General features: G+C 40.2%; 1 protein-coding gene across 1 annotated transcript in view; it reads right to left on the reverse strand.

Annotated features, from left to right (window-relative positions):
* Positions 1-18,986, reverse strand: part of NKD1 (NKD inhibitor of WNT signaling pathway 1) — a 147,110-nt gene extending 128,124 nt beyond the window's left edge. The window contains exon 1 of the mRNA XM_068150547.1: positions 18,968-18,986. The gene's annotated coding sequence lies outside the window, so the exon portion shown is untranslated. The remainder of the gene's footprint in view (positions 1-18,967) is intronic.
* Between the last annotated feature and the right edge of the window lie 290 nt (positions 18,987-19,276).

Here is a 19,276-nt window from a genome sequence, read left to right on the forward strand (position 1 = left end):
TAACTTTAATTATAATAAGAGCAAAATCAGGGTTAATTCCTAAATGGGTACATTTCTGCAGACTTGCATCAACTTCTCCAGTATATACCTACAGAAAAGTGACTCTGTTTGCTGGCTGCTTGCTCTAGTGAACGCCAATGGAAAATTCTTGTTTCAAAATACTCTAGTTGGCATTAGACAAATGAGTCATTCTACTAAATGTGAGATAATTTCCATTGTTTCTCCTTTAGTTAATTGACAGCTGAAAGAAAAGAAGCCCTGGAAAAACCCGGAAATGGGCTGGTTCAATTAAAAAGTGTAATGACAATGTACTGAATTGTTGTGCTGCATCTTTGAGCATGTGAAAACAAATTAAGGCAGCAAAAAGAAATTCAAAGCAAACAGAGGCAATATGATCTGAGAAGAGTTAAGAAAAAGAGTGGTTTAGAGTAGAAGGCTAGCTGGACTAAGGCCTGGATCTCCAAGTCTTGTTAATCCCAGCTGTGCTCAGGCAGACAGGCCCCAGTGCATATTCTTTGTAACTAGATGTATTTGTCTCAACAAAATGCTTCACTCCATAGTCAAGATAAAATTGGTGAGTCCCTTAGGTCAAAAAGAGATTAGTGGTGTTAGCAATGAGATCTTAAGTATATGCATAGAAATTTCAAGTTACTATTTCTATGAAGCCAAAGTGCTAGCTCTGGCATTTTTTCAGCTCAGCGTCAAACCCAGATGAACAGCTCACAAGACAGTCAGAAAGGGCAGGAGTTTTTTTAGCAGTCAGCTTGTCTGATCAAGTACCAGTGTTGTCGCAGAGCTTTCCCTCTCCAAAAACCAGGATCATTCCAATCTAGGACCAACCCCTGATATGCTTGAATCAACCAGCACAAGGCATAGCTGGCCACAGCACTGCTAAGATGTAGAAGTTAGAAGGGAAGGAAGAGACCCCACTTGAACTGGCAAAGGACTTGAGGAAACTTGTGTTTTTGGCATATTCAATTACCTGCAATGCTTCCAGGATAAACAGGCAATGAACCAGTTTATACACACTCGAATGCATCTGGACTTGCAGATTAAGGTCAGGGGAGGAAAAAAGAAGCAACAGTCATTCTAAAAGACTGTGGATTTGCCAATAGAATTTGAACCTGAACCTTTCCCTTTCAGTAGCCCACTGAACAGGAGCTGAAAAAAATGTCAACTGATCGCTGTGAGCTGAGGCAACACAGCTCAGAGCCTGGTCTGTATTTTGTGAAAAAGAAAGTCTGAAGCATTTTGAGATATTTTTGTGCAATTAACAAAAGCAATCAATTCATCAGCTAAAAAAAAAAAAAAAAAAAAAAGGGAAGAAAGAAAAAAAAAAAGAAAAAAAAAAGGGTAAATGGGAACAACTGAAATATTCAATGAAGTAATTAAACCTACTATTATGAAAAAGTATCCATAAAAAGAACTGGCCAAGTCCCCAGATGGTCATAGATATACAGAGCTACAAAGGGTATCTGTGACTTTGCCAGTGTGTGAAAACTTCAGCACAGGTTGAATACAGTGGCTAGTAAATTGTGATTTGGCAGTTTGGAGAGTTCCTTTCCACACATCTAAGCATATAAATGCACATACAAAGACCGCTCCTTTTCTGGCCTACCAGGAGTCAAAAGTTTTTACACATTAAACCTGGAGTCTAGTGATGGAGGGTGAGCGTGCAAGAGAACTAAGAGTGGTGCTTTAGTAGAGAAATGTATACATTCCATAGTTTTATACCTCCTGACAACAGATTTTAGATCTGTTTCTTAGGGCTCCACTTTGCAGGAGATCAAATCTATGATCTGAACAAACCATGCATTGCTGCTATAGCTTTATAGATTTAGACCACAAATAGGCCACGTATAAGGACGGCAATAACAATTTTTCCATTATCACTAGGTTGAAAAATTAATAGGCAATGTCATCCCACCCAGACCAATTATCAGGTAAAGTCATCCAAATAAAACTATATAAGACAAACTCTCTCTGTTAAGTCCTGTTAATATCTAGGGTAAATATAACTGAAAAATTGGCTCATCAGAAGGAAAGCTTGAATTCACACAGAATTCACACAACTGAAAACGATCCCACTTCACTGACTAGAACAATGGATTTGTTCTTTCAAGACTAGGCTGTTGAGGGATAAAATACTTACCCAAGAGGAATACTGTATCAGAACAGTATGGCATAGTGGTAAATGAAGTGGTAATGGCATCTGGTAAATGAAGCACTACACTCCAATATTCAGCTCATCCTCAGATAATAATGGGTAATGCTTTTTGCATCACAGAAGGAAATCCCAGTGTTTCAAACAGAAATAAAGGTGCAAGATATGAAGCTATGTATGAGTAACTACTGGGCCTTTTAAAAGACTGAAGTACTTCAGTTAAAGGTGTTGCTGTTAAGAGTCCACTAAAGCTGGCAAGGTGACAAACATCTATATTGTGTCGGTTTGGATGATGAAGTCTTTAGTCTTACTAAAGTCCCTGACCATGAGTTTTTCTAAATGTCCAACAATGAACATTGCATTGCAACTCCTTTGAAGCTGATCGTTCATCCTGTTATGTGGTTACTAAACAAAGGTAGACCTGCGGCAAAAATAAAGTATGGTCTCCTTTCACAAAAAACCCCAGATTTCCGTTCTGAACTGTCAACTTCCAAAATGGAGTGGAAACACCACTGATTTGCTAGTCCCAGCTCTAGAACAAACACTTTTAGGACGCTTGAACACTTTCTTGTCTCTGAGACATGCATTCACACGGTTGAGACATCAAAAATTCCTACAAAGTAGGGCCTTTATTGAGAGACCTATGGGCTAACATTGCCCAATATCTACTTTCCAGTCAAATTGCCTCCATTTCCTTCTCAAGAAATTGTAACAGTGATGCAGTAATCCAATTCTGTAGGTCCTGTTTTCATCCCAGGAAAAAGAAAAACCAAACCACGTGCTAAACATCATTTTGATGCAGATCATAGTATCCATGCAAAATTAATTTTCCTGCCACAAGGCCATCTTGTCTGATCTACACTTACTATATTCTTCAAATGCATTAACATCCATGAATTCTAAAAAAGCCTAGTTATTATTCTAAATAGCCTCAGCTATCAAAATATGGATCATGAACTCATCTTGCCACAGGGCATAATGGAAAGAAAAGGAAGTTGGAAGTAAATGGTAAAGAAAGGGTCAGCTGTACTGAAGAAATCTGCTGAAAAATAATCTCAATTGACTATGCTATTGTTTAATTCAGGAAGAAGGCCTAAACAAATGATGAACTTCTGTGGAAGTTAAAGTTGCTTAAGACAGTTAAAAGCCAAGAATGCATTATGGCGAAGGTACTATACCGGTTTCAGGTATAATATGTACAGGATAAAACACATTAGCAGCATCACAGCAGCAATGCTGGTTGGAATCTGGGTATTTATGAAAAGTCCCATGTAAAGGTAGGGAAAATATTAGCTCATGGTGAGAAAGCAGATGCTTCTTGTAACAGAAACAGACCTATTGTTTGTAAGAGGACTGATTCCTCATGTAGGTCACTAAATGGGTACTTGAAAATAAGTTAGTCATGCTTAACTCAAGTATTAACCATAGAGATGTTTTCACAAACCCACAAATTATCCAGTCATCGTTGCTTGACACTTACCGAGCTTGAAAACAATCCATCAAGTATGCAAAAACTGATACCCACAAAGCATTAATACTCTGGATGAGTATACCCTGCCAATCACAGCCCACGACTATGGAGGAATAATAACTGATATTGAGAAGATGATCAGAGCAGATAAATTCATTGCCAGGTTATATTTGACAATATAAAGATAACAAAATGGGAAGATATCTCTATGCGCTCTGAGGGCTCTACTGAGTGTGTTTGTATCTTGAAAATAATCCCAATGTTAATGATGAATTGTGAGTGCATCTTCCATTAAAAATATAATTTTTAATAGCTGTTAAGAAGATCTATCAGATGATCCTGTTGAGAGTCAGAACAGCTTATCTGTTCTTAGAACTATAAAGATATTAAGCATGCAAAGAAGCAGCTATAGATCTAGACAAAGCTGCTCAGTAAATCAAAAGGCTCCCCTGCTATGTTACACAGCACACAAACAGCATTAGATCCTGGTCTGCATACACTGACAGCTACTTACATTAATTTTAACACTGACACACAACATTAAGATGATATTTTCAGAGAAGTATTTTTTCATTCTGATGTCCCCAAGTCTCTGTAAGCCTACTTCTGCACTTCAAAGAGGAAAAGAAGGCATTAATGCTCTAAAAACAAGGTCAGAACAGTGAAAACTGGATTTTCACCTTGGGTAGAAGAATTCAGAACTTCATTGGTATGAAAAGGCCCATCCCATCACATGGTGAATAAGCAGAGCAAGCATAAAGCCATCTATAAAATAAGTTTCCAATTTAACCTCCCTCTTGAAATCTCAAGATGAATATCACATGGAAATTGTTAGATATGGAGATATGCACTTCAAATCAAAAGCTCTCCTTGTGCCTCTAATGCAGGAAGATGAGGCTTTTAGCTCTCTGAATATGGGCTGATAACCCAGTTAAAGAGCGATACAAGTAGCAGTTCAGTAACTGCTCAACTTTATCATTTTTCTGGCCAACTTATATTTTCTTCCTCTAGCATAAACATAGGTGAAAAGAACTAATTGCTCCATACCTATAGGGGATAGCCACAGTCTGTTCTCTTGCAGCCAAACATGATTATGAAAGAAGCTTATATGGAAAAGTATTAATCAACCAGAAATCAGAAAAAAAGGGGATCAGGCAGATGTAAAAACTGAAGACTGATGGCATTAGCCTTGTGACTTGAAATACAGTCTGCAAGACCTAAGACTTTAAAAAAACAACTTTATGAACTTCAGTTCTACAAATAGATATCTGCATTTTGAGAATTACAGTAAGGTAATGAGCCAGATTTAATAAATCCCAAGTTTCTAGCATTTAGATTTCATTTAAACATTCCTTTCAAGTGAACATCTCCATAATACACTACACTGCACATGCTGGAATACTGATAATTTTAAAATATTATTTTGTAAAGTAAAATATTCCAGGGGTGAACAATATTGAGGGAACTAATGAGCACAAATTATTCTTGAAAAGTGTGAGAAGATACTGAAAATGCATGCAATACATATGACAAAAAGCACATGGCTTTTTGTGTTCTGCAAACCATGGTATAGGCTTTAGACTAAGAATGAAAAAAACTTGCTAGTTTATTGATTTTTTTTCCTCATGGAGAAACGTGTTTTGATATTTGCACTTTTGCAGAGCCTTGAGTAGCTTAGAGCTTCTTTATCAGCAAAGCAGAGCAGAGTTCATCCAACTGTCTAATGAGCTACTAGTCAGTGCTATGATGGGGGATTTGCAGGCAGGACAGGGTCCTCAGTTTGGTAGTTTGGGAACAGGAGGCATAATGAGCAGAAAAGGAATTTAGTTTCAATATTTATGAAGAGATAAAGCATGGAAAATAATGAAAATGTCCTAATCTCTTTCTAGTAGGCTTACAGAAGTCTAATTTTGGCAAATATATGCAGTTGGAAATCGCTCAGTTGACACACTGTCAGAAAATCTTATTACTCTTTGATCGCTGGAGAGAAGAGAAAGTTCTCCTCCGGCAGGGAATCACCACGTGTGGGTCAAAGTCCATTAGCTCTAGATTGATGGTATCTAGTCCTTAGTTCTAGGTGAAGAGGAAAATGAGATGTAACTCCCATTTAAATCATAAAGACTGGATGCAACCCTGAAGAGGAAAAGAGCAGTGCATAGAAGCTGAAGCTGGAAAGCTCCCTAGATGTATTTTTTCCATTGATCCTACCAATTATTTTGAAGAGGGAATTTGATCAACTTGTGAAAGACACTGAAGAGACAGAAAGGAGAGATCTTCTGCAACAGCAGTGATTTGGATATACTACCAAGTTCCTTCCAGTTCAATAATGACAGAATTATTTCAAAATCTAGGTTGGAAGGGACTCTGGAGGTCATCTAGTCCAAATGCTTGTACATTTTTTTATGCTTATACCTGTCCAGACTTTCCTTTGGTGCAGTCTGTGACCACGGCTTCTCAACCTTTCACTGTGCATCTCCAGGAAGAGTCCCATAAGTATTAAAAGCATAGGTTCTACAACACTTTGTCACAGCTAATGCTTCAGTACCATATTTCTAAGCACCTCAAGCTGTTAAGGCATGCACAGGTCTATCTCCATCATCCTTCCTGATTCCAACCAGTGGAAATTTAGGCATTCCTTGAGCTGGAGTCCACAAACCAGCAGCGGCACATAATTAGACACAGGTTTAACCCTTTCTTGAATCTATTTTGTTTCCACAAAATTGCTGTAGTTGCACTATAAATTATGAAGAAGTGAAGAAGTATTTCCTTTACCTAAAGTGAAACAAACCTTTTCTTTTCTAGCTTGGAGTCATGCTAGCCTGTAATAAGCATCCATAGGCCCTATGGAAGCAGGGGCATTTCTAGATGTATTAGACAGGAAATATATAAAGACAAATGAACTGGTGAAAAACAAAAGAATTGAAACTTTAAAATATGTCACTCCTTCAAAGATGGTAGCTTTGTTTGTATTTCATGGTGCAATCATACTCAGGTTTTCAGAGACCTCAGAACATTTTCAGAGACCTCTTTGTACATAAAAGAGTGTGAAGAATAGTTGACTAGATAATAACTCCCTTGATTTAGTTGTCATTATTGGACCTCAGTGCCAGGCAAGATTATGGAACAGGTCATCTTGAGTGCAATCACACAGCACTTACAGGATGGCCAAGGGATCAGGCCCAGCCAGCATGGATTTAGGAAGGGCAGGTCCTGCCTCACCAACCTGATCTCCTTCTATGATCAGGTGACCCGCCTGGTGGATGTGGGGAGGCCTGTGGATATAGTCTACCTGGACCTCAGCAAGGCGTTTGACACCATCCCCCACAGCAAACTCCTGGCCAAGCTGCCAGCCCATGGCTTGGATGGGAGCACACTGCATTGGTTAGGAACTGGCTGGAGGGCTGAGCCCAGAGAGTGGTGGTGAATGGTGCCACATCCAGCTGGCGGCCAGTCACTAGTGGTGTGCCCCAAGGATCAGTGCTGGGCCCCATGCTCTTTAACATCTTTATTGATGATCTGGATGAGGACATTGAGTCCATCATCAGTAAATTTGCAGACAACGCCAAGCTGGGGGCAGGAGTTGATCTGCTGGAGGGTAGAGAGGCTCTGCAGAGAGACCTCGACAGGCTGGACAGATGGGCAGGATCCAACGGCATGAGATTTAACACATCCAAGTGCCGGGTTCTGCACATTGGCCACAACAACCCCATGCAGTGCTACAGGCTGGGGTCAGAGTGGCTGGAGAGCAGCCAGGCAGAGAGGGACCTGGGGGTACTTGTCAATGGTAGGCTGAACATGAGCCTGCAGTGTGCCCAGGCAGCCAAGAGGGCCAAGGGCATCCTGGCCTGCATCAAGAACAGTGTGGCCAGCAGGAGCAGGGAGGTCATTCTGCCCCTGTACACTGCACTGGTTAGGCTGCACTTCGAGTACTGTGTCCAGCTCTGGGCCCCTCAGTTTAGGAAGGAGGTTGACTTGCTGGAAGGTGTCCAGAGAAGGGCAACAAAGTTGGTGAGGGGCTTGGAACACAAGCCCTATGAGGAGAGGCTGAGGGAGATGGGGTTGCTTAGCCTGGAGAGGAGGAGACTCAGGAGTGACCTTCTTGCTCTCTACAACTACCTGAAGGGAGGTTGTAGACAGATGGATGTTGGTCTCTTCTCCCAGGCAGCCAGTACCAGAACAAGAGGACACAGTCTCAGGCTGTGCCAGGGGAGGTTTAGGCTGGATGTTAGGAAGAAGTTCTATACAGAGAGAGTGATTGCCCATTGGAATGGGCTGCCCAGGGAGGTGGTGGAGTCACCATCATTGGAGGTGTTCAGGAGGAGACTTGATGGGGTGCTTGGTGCCATGGTTTAGTTGTTTAGGTGGGTTGGATTGGTTGATGGGTTGGATGTGATGATCTTGAAGGTCTCTTCCAACCTGGTTTATTCTGTTAAATTCTATTCTATTAAATTAAATCAACACAGAAGTAAATGTAAATCCCATGCAAGGTCTTTTCCTTTCTATTAAATCTGTCCTCCTTACATATATCTTCCCCCTGCTAATTCACCACATAGGAACTAAATCAAGAAGTATTCAAAACTTGCAGTGCAGTCTGGCTCCAAACACAGCTGTGAGGTGACTGGAGACAGTTTCCTTCCCCACTTGCTCTTGTAGAGATGAGGAACAATGTTTTGCAGAAAGCAAATTGGGCTTTTGCCTAGTCCTGTTGCATCTTGAATTTGGCAGCTCCCACCCTAAAGAATTCCTCCTGAATATCTTTCTTTTGTCCTTACCCTTCATTTGCTCTGTCATAAAGTATGTCACATAGCCAGCTTTCCTGTCTTTTTTGTATTCATTTTCACTTGTCAGCCTGCCCCCAGCTCATAGTGAAAGCCTCATGCCCACTTTAAGAGACTGTCTTAGATCTAATTCTGTATTTTTAGGATACATAAGAAAAAGTAATGTCTGTGCAGATTACACAGCAATAGTGTAAATAAGTTCTAAGACAATAAGCTTTCTTTGCTGGTAAAAGAAAGGAAAATAAAGAGCAGGTATCAGAGCAGGGAACAGAATAGAGTTGTTGAATCATGTCTGGTATTTTAGCATGGACCCAAGCTATTGTTCACATGGCTGGATGGAGCAGACACAAGCAAACCATATATGCTACAAAATAGTCTGCCAAGAGATAGCACAAGCCATCTCTTCCTGAGTATGTGAGTGCTCAAAGTCAAATCTGCAGCTGGGCTAATAGGCATTGGGAAAGAAAGCATGAGTCATAGCCTGCAGTAGGCTTTAACAACTCTTCATGTCACAGTGTAGACATAATCCCACAATCTCACTATGCAGTTCCTGGACAGCTGGAGAAGAACTTTGGAGAGGAATATGATATGCTTTCTCCCCAAAAGCCAAGGCTCTACTCTTTTGACATATCTCTCCATGCAATGAAAGAATCAAGACCAGATCTTGGTTTGCATAGTCAGAGATATGGTAAATAAGATGTGTCTACACTGCAGGACAAGCACACTGTGCTGTGGGACCAGTACATATACCTCACAAGGATGGACTCTGGCTCCACAGGAGACCATCATAAAGATGCACATCATCCAGTGGAACTACAGGGCCTGACTGGGATGCTTGTAGCAGCAGGATTGAAGGGTACAGGATGGAACTCTCATGCTCCATAGTGTGAAACAGATTTAGTAGAATAACTAAAAAAAATTCTCTAATTTTAGTTCACACAATGTTATTTCTTACTCTTTCTGAAAACTATGCTTCACTTCCTCTACTTTAACCAAGAAACAAAAGTTGCATGTCTCTCAAAATAACTAGATTTACTCCACAGCAAATTGATGAAGAGGGTGTAGATGTTACATGTTCCTATACCCCCCAAATGGCTTCATTTTCCAGATGCAAAGCACATACTGTTTTCAAAACAACATGTATAGTATGACATAGAGCATGCCAAGTTTTCTGAAAATCTAAGCATGTTTACAAAATAAGACTTGGATGATCGTTATACATTAAAAGTTGATCATTAAAGTTAATTTCTGTTTATTTCTGGTGATTACGTTAATCCTGATGTGCTTTTGTGGTATTCATTAAAACTGATTGCACTGAAATGTTTACTAAACTACAGTACATCTTTTTGTATGAAGATACTACACAGTTAGTTTTTCCAATTTTCACAAAAAGGAGTAAAATCTTCTATGTAATGTCTCATAGCCTGTTGTTTGGTTTCAAGCATCTGAATAACGCAAGTCACCGATCAGTCACATTACAATGGAAGAAGACACTGTCATCTCATGCTGTCCATGTGGATACTGCCAGATAAGTTTTACTGCTTTTTAGATGATGTATTGCCTCACAGCCTTTGGGTTTGGTTTTCAAATATAGACAGTGTTCCACTGCCAGAAAGTGGGCCCCCGGGTATTTTACCTTCAGAATGTCCTCCATAAGTTAAATTTTGATAATCCTGTTTTACAGGGGCTAAAATGTCAGATTTTTCCAAATGTGCCTGATATTAATAAGCCAAGTGTTTTGCAGAAGAATCCAGAAGTATTTAATCAGGCAAAACTTCCATTGATTTCCATGGGAGTCTTGTCAGAGTAAGAACTGAGTCAAGACTTCAAGACTTGGCACACTATCAATCCCAGCAAATGACGGGCGAGAGCTGATGCCTAACGCATGTTCTAGGGAGGAAACAACTTGGCTCAGTGACCATATTTAAAGTATCACATACTGAAGTTTAAGCTCTGTAAGAAGTGAGAAGAACAAAGCTTAAGTTAGCCTCTAAACACCCAAGTCAGAGTTCAAATACAGTGCAAATATTCTTTACGTATCTCAGCATGTCTAATGGCATGCTTACTGTAATGGGCAGGAACAACGGAGAAAAAGCAGGTCTTAATATGAAATGAATGCCTAGAGGAAGCATCACAATGCACACTTTCTTCACAAGCCATTGAGGACTAGATAGTACATGACTATAGTATGACAACATTCATTAAGAAACGCTATTAAAAGAAGGGTAACCACATTTCATGTAGCTATTTTAGCTCTTGTTTTTCCCGAATTTCTCCAAAAGACAGTCCCTTCTCTATCCTGTCTGGCTTTGTGGGGGAACCTGAAAGTTCACATCCTCACAACCAAAGATAAAAGCCAAAGAAGAGGGATGAAGGAGTTTCCAATCCAAGCCTTTTCTAACTGATAACAAACAGAACTGATTTTGTGAATGTTTAGCAGATTGTGTTTACACTGTACCAGCTTATCTCATAAAGGCAAATTTTTAAACACAATTCAATTAAAAAAGAAAGTCTAACAAATGGAGTAAGCTGTTCAGGAATGGGATTTCTAGCCCAGTAATCTTGTCTGCCTCCTTCTTTTTACAAATAGAGAAGGGCTGGTGGGAGATGTGGTGGTTGGAGGCTGTCTGGGGTCCGGTGACCATGAAATAAATGAGTTTTCAATTTGCAGTCAAGCTAAGAGGAGCACCAATAAAACCTCTACTCTGGAATTCTGGAGGGTGGACTTGAGGTTACTCAAGGAACTAACTCAGAAGATACCTTGGGAAACAGTCCTTAAAAACAAAGGGGTCCAGGAAGGCAGATGAGCTGGCCAAGCTGCTCTCCATCATTTTTCAACAGGAGAGGTCCCAGATGACTGGAAGCTGGCCAACATGATGCCCATCCACAAGAAGGGCCAGTAGGAGGAACCAGGGAATTACAGGCCTGTCAGCCTGACCTCAGTGCTGGGCAAGATTACGTGAATAGTGTGGCCAGCAGGGGCAGGGAAGTCATTCTGCCCCTGCACTCAGCAGTGGTTGGGCCACACCTTGAGTACTGTGTCCAGTACTGGGCCCCTCAGTTTAGGAAAGATGTTGACTTGCTAGATGGTGTCCATAGAAGGGCAACAAAGCTGGTGAGGGGTTTGGAGCACAAGCCCTATGAGCAGATGCTGAGGGAGCTGGGGTTGCTAAGCCTGGAGAAGAGGAGGCTCAGGGGAGACCTTATTGCTATCTAAAACTACCTGAAAGGAAGTTGTAGCCAGGTGGGGGTTGGTCTCTTCTCCCAGGCAACCAGCACCAGAATAAGAGGACACAGTCTCAAGCTGTGCCAGGGGAGCTTTAGGCTGGATGTTAGGAAGAAATTCTTCACAGAAAGTGTGATTGGTCATTGGAATGGGCTGCCCTGGGAGGTGGTAGAGTCACCATCACTGGAAGTGTTTAAGAAGAGACTGAATGAGGCACTTAGTGGCATCATTTAGTTGATTAGATGGTGTTGGGTGATAGGTTGGACTCGAAGCCATTTGAAATGTACTATCCTGGACTCTATCCTAGAATCACAGAATCAATACGGTTGGAAGAGACCTCAAAGATCATCAAGTCCAACCTGTCACCCAAGACCTCATGACTACTAAACTATGGCACCAAGTGCCACATCCCATCCCCTCTTGAACACCTCCAGGGATGGTGACTCCATTCCAATGGCTAACAACTCTCTCTGTGAAGAACTTTCTCCTCACCTCGAGCCTAAACTTAAAGTTACATCTCTTCTATGAGAACTGTCTTATCTTTCAGGGTGAATTCTACAAAGGTGCTGTTATAGCACACACTTCATGTAGTATAGGTAGAACATTAAAGCATGACAATTTTGTGTATTAATATGAAGCAATGTTGGGCTAACACACAGGCTGTATTCAGAATACTATGAAACACATTCAGGGCAATGCAGAAAGAGACGGGTAGAAATAGCTTTCAAAGTTCTGCTGACCAGGTGCTGGCAAATGAAAACCAGGTGTTGCCTAAAGTCGTTTCTAGGCAAAAATAAAAATCTCAATTGCACTCAAACCAGGAAAGAGTTTTCTGGTTTATTTCTGGTTGATTTGACTGAATTTTTTAGTATGCATTCTACTCTTTTAGAAAAACACCTCTCTGCCTCCACAAGCATTTGTTTTTTAATTGAAACACTTCCTCCTATTCCAAAGACGTAAATGGTGACCTTAGCAAGAGACTAAAATTATGTACAAACCCTTTATATAAATTCTATTTGAGAAGAAAGCTGAACTATAATGAACATCACAGTATGTGGACTGGACAAACGCCTCCAACATGCAAAGATGTACCTTGACCATTGAATCATACTCTCTGTTGAGGGCTGACTCAGGGACAAAATGAGTGCATGCACCAGTTCAGCTTATCCTAATAACACACAAACTTCTCATGTACTGTCTGGATGTAACATAGAGCTTCATAATTTATACATTTTAAACAGCTGATTTTCTTTCCCTTTCACAAACTAGGTAACAGTCTGTGTGAGAGAAAAGTTCACAAAAGTGAAGGAAACACTTTCTGCATGACCAGTGTATTCACTGAAGTCTAAAGAAACTGAAAAAGCTTAAACAGCTTTCACCATTTCAATTCCAGGTTTATGACCTAAAGTGATACTTTAAAAATTCTTCATATATATAGATAACAATTTGAATGTATTATGACTTTTCCACTTACAAAGGATTATTCCCTTAGATATATATCCTTCTTTACTTGTACAGGAAAAATACTCTGTCTCTAATAAAGATACAGTTTTCACCGTATCTTTCACAGCTTGAAGTTCAGCTGCTTTCATTCCATATGGCTCCAAGCTTGCACTTTGTAAGATACAACACTGTTTGTGCTGCCTCCTGACACACACTGGAGATTTTTAGGAAAAGGAAAGAAAGGAAGGGAATTAGCTAGAAGAACACAGGAGTGAAAGATGAGTACACCAACGAGACAAGAAGGCTAGGGAAGCAGAAGTCCTTGTAAGACAAGAAGAGACAACGTCTATATTGAATTGGAGACTCGTTCTATAAGTACACAGCAACAGCAAGGATATTTAATCAATTTTGTGATATCCTTTATAGTAATAAAACTCAGAAGAAAGAGGCAAAGTAATAGTCAAATCTGATTATTTGTACAATCACTCCATACTTTTACTGGAGCTTGTGATTTCAGAGTTCCTGCTATCAGGCAGCTGGGAAGCATGCACTGTAGCCTGGCATAAAGAAATCATGGATGTGCTCTGATGTATACCATAGAGTGTCAGCACTAATATTGGGAAGAAATTAAGATGATAAGTGTGATTTCTGCACCATTAGGATCGCTACCTTGCTGCTAAAATTAATCAAGATTCATTTATATACAGAAAATATTCACCTTGAGCTCAAGCTTATTAATTTGTAAAGAATGTTTCTTGATTGCAGCTGGACTTTCCAGGCTTAGCTGCAATGCAGCATAACTCTGTCTTTCTGAGCTCAAAAAGCCTTGGATAAGCTTGCAAGAATGTCGCCTCATGCTGCAGAGGTTTATTCACATACACTGTCCTTACATTCTATTTATTAACGATCTCAAGACCATGTTCCTAGCTGGGAGTGTTATATACCAACACTGTCATAAAAGACTTGTAATTCTACCATAGCTAGACAGCCAAATGACCCTACTTCTTGAAATTAAGGGAATTGCAAATAATGAAGTAAGAGTAGACCTGTCTACAAATAAATAAATACAAGTACAAACACTGATGTTTCTACAGGCATTACTAACTCAGTCTCCACATATATCATGTGATATGTAGTTTTGGAATGTGGAAACAGATGTACAAAGATAAATGCCTCTCCTGATTTTCTTATGAAATATATGGCAGCTGGTGAGGACAATGGTGCTAAATATCCTACTGGAATTTCTTGTTTGCAGGAGAAGGAAGTACTCTGAAATTTAAATATATCTTTAAAGATACGTGCCTTTTCATAACAGCTAAGTTATGGGATGTTAGCAGCCTCCTGCTGCTGCCAACGTCTTTTAGTTCCAACAGCTTGTTACTGAAACATCTTATTCGAACTTTGCTATTAATGGTGGAACATGATGGGAGCTGTACACCAGCTTCCTTTTGTTGAATGCATTTTGCAAGAGAAATCCCACCAAACCTGGCCAATACTAAAGTTTCCAATATTTGGTTTCTACCAATTCCCTTAATTTGAGCATATAGGATAACACGAGGAAGTAAAATATGAGGAAAAAGCCACATGCATTCAGCACACAACTGCATTCCTGAAGACAAAAACATCCTTAAGAGGGTATGTTTGTGTAGTACATAAATAATCTGGAGTTTATCATTCATTCTTCAGTAAGTTTTACATACTACAAAAGTGTCCCCCCAAGGACACTGGCAATTTTGCAGAATGAGAATGCAACCCATTCTGTGCAATAATCATTTTATTACAATTTTTTGTATGAGAAGCCACAGCCACACATATTCAGTTTCTCAGTGAGGCAGCCATGCTTACAGTATTAGCACACCTGCTGAAATAATGGATCTCAATTGCTGATTGTGAGAAGCCAAGGGAGCTGCACAGAATGCTGCTCTCTGTCCATATGCCAGCTATTAGATGTTGAGTACCAAAACCAGATGACTGCATCTCTGCAGTAAGAAAAGGCATCAGATCCCATGCCTGCAGGCTGACTTTTTTTTATTATTTATACGAGACCAGAAAAAAAAAATAGTCTTTCTCTGGCAGTACCACAATTAACAGGAAACAAGGACCAATAGTAATGCAGCATATGATGCCAGGAGTGCTGATCCTCCTCCAACTTCTGAATCCACTTAGCATGTCCCAGAAGGCCCTGCACAGACGAAACTCTTTGATATGTTTTTAACCCCTGTGAGAGCTGCACAGGTGCAGCCCATTTGGTAAGCAGGCGGCTCCCATTTCTCCACTGGGGTCAACGTTACTTTGAAATCATTCCATGGGCTCATTAGACATGAGTTTGTTCTTATTGTTTTTAAAAGACATCATTTATTCATTTTCTGCTTTCAATAGCTTAAGAACTGCAATGAATTGAAAAGTCATCTCTGAAACCAATTAAGGCAATTCACAAGTCCCAGTTTGCTATGTTAAACAAATTGACCTAAGTCATTGTACTTATTACTAAAATCAAAATAAGATAAACCAAAAAGCCCATACACTCTCTATTAGCTGCTCTTTTCAAATTCTATGTCTAGAGATTAATCAGCCTCCTTTGTTAAGATGTCCTGGTGAAATGGAAAATTAAATACCTCACTGTGTGTGCGAGCATGTTTTATGGCAAGTTTTAGAAGTCAGAAAATCTTGACAATGTAATAGAAGTTGCTACAAACGTGAGCTCATTTTTTTGTTTGAAAAGACTCAACATGGTAACACAATCATGAAATCTTTCCATTTATTGACATAAAGTATGTCTGTTAAATTGCCTGTCGATCTTTTTTCCAATTTAGACACTGCTTTCCTTCACAGAACATGTTGAAGATAAGCATATCTCTCATAAACAGCACACAAACAAAAGCCAAATATCTCAGTATTTATTTGTCTATAGCTGTTTTGCTGAATACATAATTCATTCACTAAATCACTAGATGCTGAAACCAAAAGAGGCTATTATGACCATTGTATTTGATCTCCTGGGTAACACAGGCAAAAGAATTTCAACCATTAATTTCTAGATCAAGACCATTATTTTTGTTTGATCTATAGCAGCTCTTTTAAAAAGATACCCAGTCTTAATATAAAGACTTCAGGTGAAGGAAAAATTACTCTTCCTGTAAAAACTGGGGACATTACTGTAGTTCTGAAATTGTCTAGCTTCTGCTTCTAAACACTAGACTGTTATATTTTTTTCCTGCTTAAAAAGCTAGATTACAGATGTCAGCGGTAATTGTGTGAGCTGATCTACAACAACACATAGCCTTTGGTGTCGACACTAATCAAGGTTAGTGAAATCCAGGAGCATCTAGATACACAGCAGAAAGCAAAGGTTTGGTTAATTCAGAATTCTCTTGCCTTTGTCCTTTTGATGAAATTTTAATTCAGTTTGTGTGCAGGTCTGTTTCTTCTATTGTTTGGTGTTTGAGAATATTAAAATGAACTTTTATAAGTGACCTGTTGCTAGGGTTTGGTTAATATACTGTTATTTACTTGCATGTATTGATAAAAGAAAACTCAAAGCTACTGATAGTCCTTTAAATACTTATGACATAGAGGAATTATTATTGTCACAATTTATCACCAATAATGCTTAGGCGCTCTGTAGCTTTTGCAGTCTGCTAGAAAGGCATGAATCACAGAATCATAGAATTGGTTTGGCTGGAAAAGACTTTTAAGGTCAAGTCCAACTGTCAACCCAATGTCACCATATCCCAAAGTGCAATGCCTACATGGTTTTTTAATACCTCCAGGGATGGTAACTCCACCCCCTCCCCGGGTAGCCTGTTCCAATGCCTGACCACTCTTTCAGTAAAGACATGTTTCCATATATCCAATCTAAACTTTCCCTGGTGCAGCTTTAGGTCATTTCCTCTCATTTTATTACTTGGTACTTGGGAGAAGAGACCAGTCCCCACCTCACCACAACCTCCTTGCAGGTAGTTATAGAGTGCAATGAAGTCTTACCCTGAGCTTCCACTTCTCCAGACTAAACAACCCCATTCCCTCAGCCACTCCTCATAAGACTTGCTCTCCAGACCTTTCACCAGCTTCGTTGCCATTTTCTGGACACACTCTAGCAAGTCAGTGTTCTTCTTCTAGTGAGAAGCCCAAAACTGAACACAGCATTCAAGGTGCACTTTCATCAGCGCTGAGTACAGGGATGTAATCTCTTCCCTGGTCCTGCTGGCCACATTATTCCTGACACAGGCCAGGATGATGTTGGCCTTCTTGGCCACTTGAGCACACTGCTAGCTCATGTTCAGATGGCCATCAACAACGCCCAGGTCCTTTTCTTCTGGGCACCTTTCCGGCCACCATGCCCCAGGCCTATAGCATTGCATAGTGTTGGTGTGACCCAATTGCAGGATCCAGAACTTGGCCTTGCTAAACCTTGCACAATTGACATCTCACCAGCCCATCGAGATCTCTCTGCACAGCCTTCTTACCTTTGAGCAGATGAACACTCCCCCCCAATTTGGTGTCACATGCAGACTTACCAAGGGAGCACTCAATCTCTTCATCCAGATCATTGATACAGATATTAAATAAGATTGGTCCCAAAATTGAGCCCTGAGGAACACCACTTGTAACTGGCTATCATGTGAATTTAACTCTGTTCACCACCACTCTTTGGGCCTAGCCATCCAGCCAGCTTTTACCCATCCAAACCATGAGCAACTAGTTTCTCCAGGAGGATGCTGTGGGCCAAATGTTTTACTAAAGTTCAGGTAAACAACATCCCCAGTCTTTCCCTCATCCCCTAAGTGCATGACAATGTCATAGAAGGACATCAGGTTCATCAAGCAGGACCTGCCCTGCATGAAGCCATGCTGACTGGGCCTGATCATCTGGTTGCCCTGCACATGCTGCATAATGGCACTCAGGATGATCTGCTCCATGCCCTTCCCTGGCACTGAGGTCAGAGTGACAGGTCTGCAGTTCTTTGGGTCCTCCTCCCAGCCCTTCTTGTAGATGAGTATCACATTTGTCAATTTCCAGTCAGCTGGGATCTCTTTGGTTAGCCAGGACTAGGTCTACTGATTCAGGACTACCCTGACCAGCTGTGGACTAAAATTACAGGTACTGTAAGCTGAAAAAAAATCAGCACTTTGTATCAGCAGAAAATTTTGTCTAAATATAATGGGTTTAGTGGAAAATGTAAATTCCATTCATTTTTCAAAGGACTGCTTTGAATACTCCGAATTGCTTCAAACTCCTTAGGCCTACTTACTTTCCAATGACCAAATGTTTCTTTAAAAACTGGAAATAGGAGAACTGTTTTCAACAGTGTTTTGGTTAGAAAAAGACAAACAGAAAAATCAAAATACTATCACTATATGATTCATTCTGCTTTGTGGGCTTTTACTGAGAAGAAATCATCAGTGACTGTATAACTAATGTTGAGACATGCATTCAAACAAATAGGTTTCAGTTCTGATGAAATATATGAATGATTTGATTTAGTCCCCAAACGTGACATATTAATTTTTCACTGGACAATCTGGAGTGCAGCTGTAGGGAGTGTGCTGCAGGAGGAAGTTAGGAAGCACTTGTGGAGGGCAATTTGGAGGGCATGAGTGACTACACAAGGTTGAAAATCCCATCAAAAAGCAAGAGTTACACTTAAGTAACAAAACCAAACAAAGCAACCCCCCTACCCCCTCAAAAACCCCAACAAACCCACAGCACCACCAAAACAAACCCGAGACTAAACAACAAACTGACACTATACACACACACACACAAAAGAAAACTCTACAATCCAGTGGAGGTCACCCACATAACTGTATTGTATACAAAGACAAGATGACCCAGAAATTCTGTATCCTTATAAAAATACATTACTTACTGTGTAACAGTCATACCTGCTAACCAGAGGTCAGGAAGAATTCTGTTCTCCAACCAAGGTGGTAACTTCAGCCATATCCATTAGCTGTTGAAGGGGAAGGAGATAATAAATTTATTTATCAGGACTGGTATCAAACAGTCACACTGTTAAACACTGTACTTCTCCCTTCTTTATCCATCCTTCAATACCGTATACTTGAGCATAACCTGAACTGAAAGGCTGTCCACAAATTAATGATATACTTCAAAGCCTCAATCAACTTTCCCCACAAAGAAAACCCATAAATTTTTAAACACTTCACCTCAGTGGGAATCAACATTTGAGT

The sequence above is a fragment of the Melanerpes formicivorus genome, unplaced genomic scaffold (genome assembly GCF_026170545.1).
Source record: "Melanerpes formicivorus ecotype bairdi unplaced genomic scaffold, bMelFor1.0.p_v2 SCAF_20, whole genome shotgun sequence".
Lineage (NCBI taxonomy): Eukaryota > Metazoa > Chordata > Aves > Piciformes > Picidae > Melanerpes > Melanerpes formicivorus.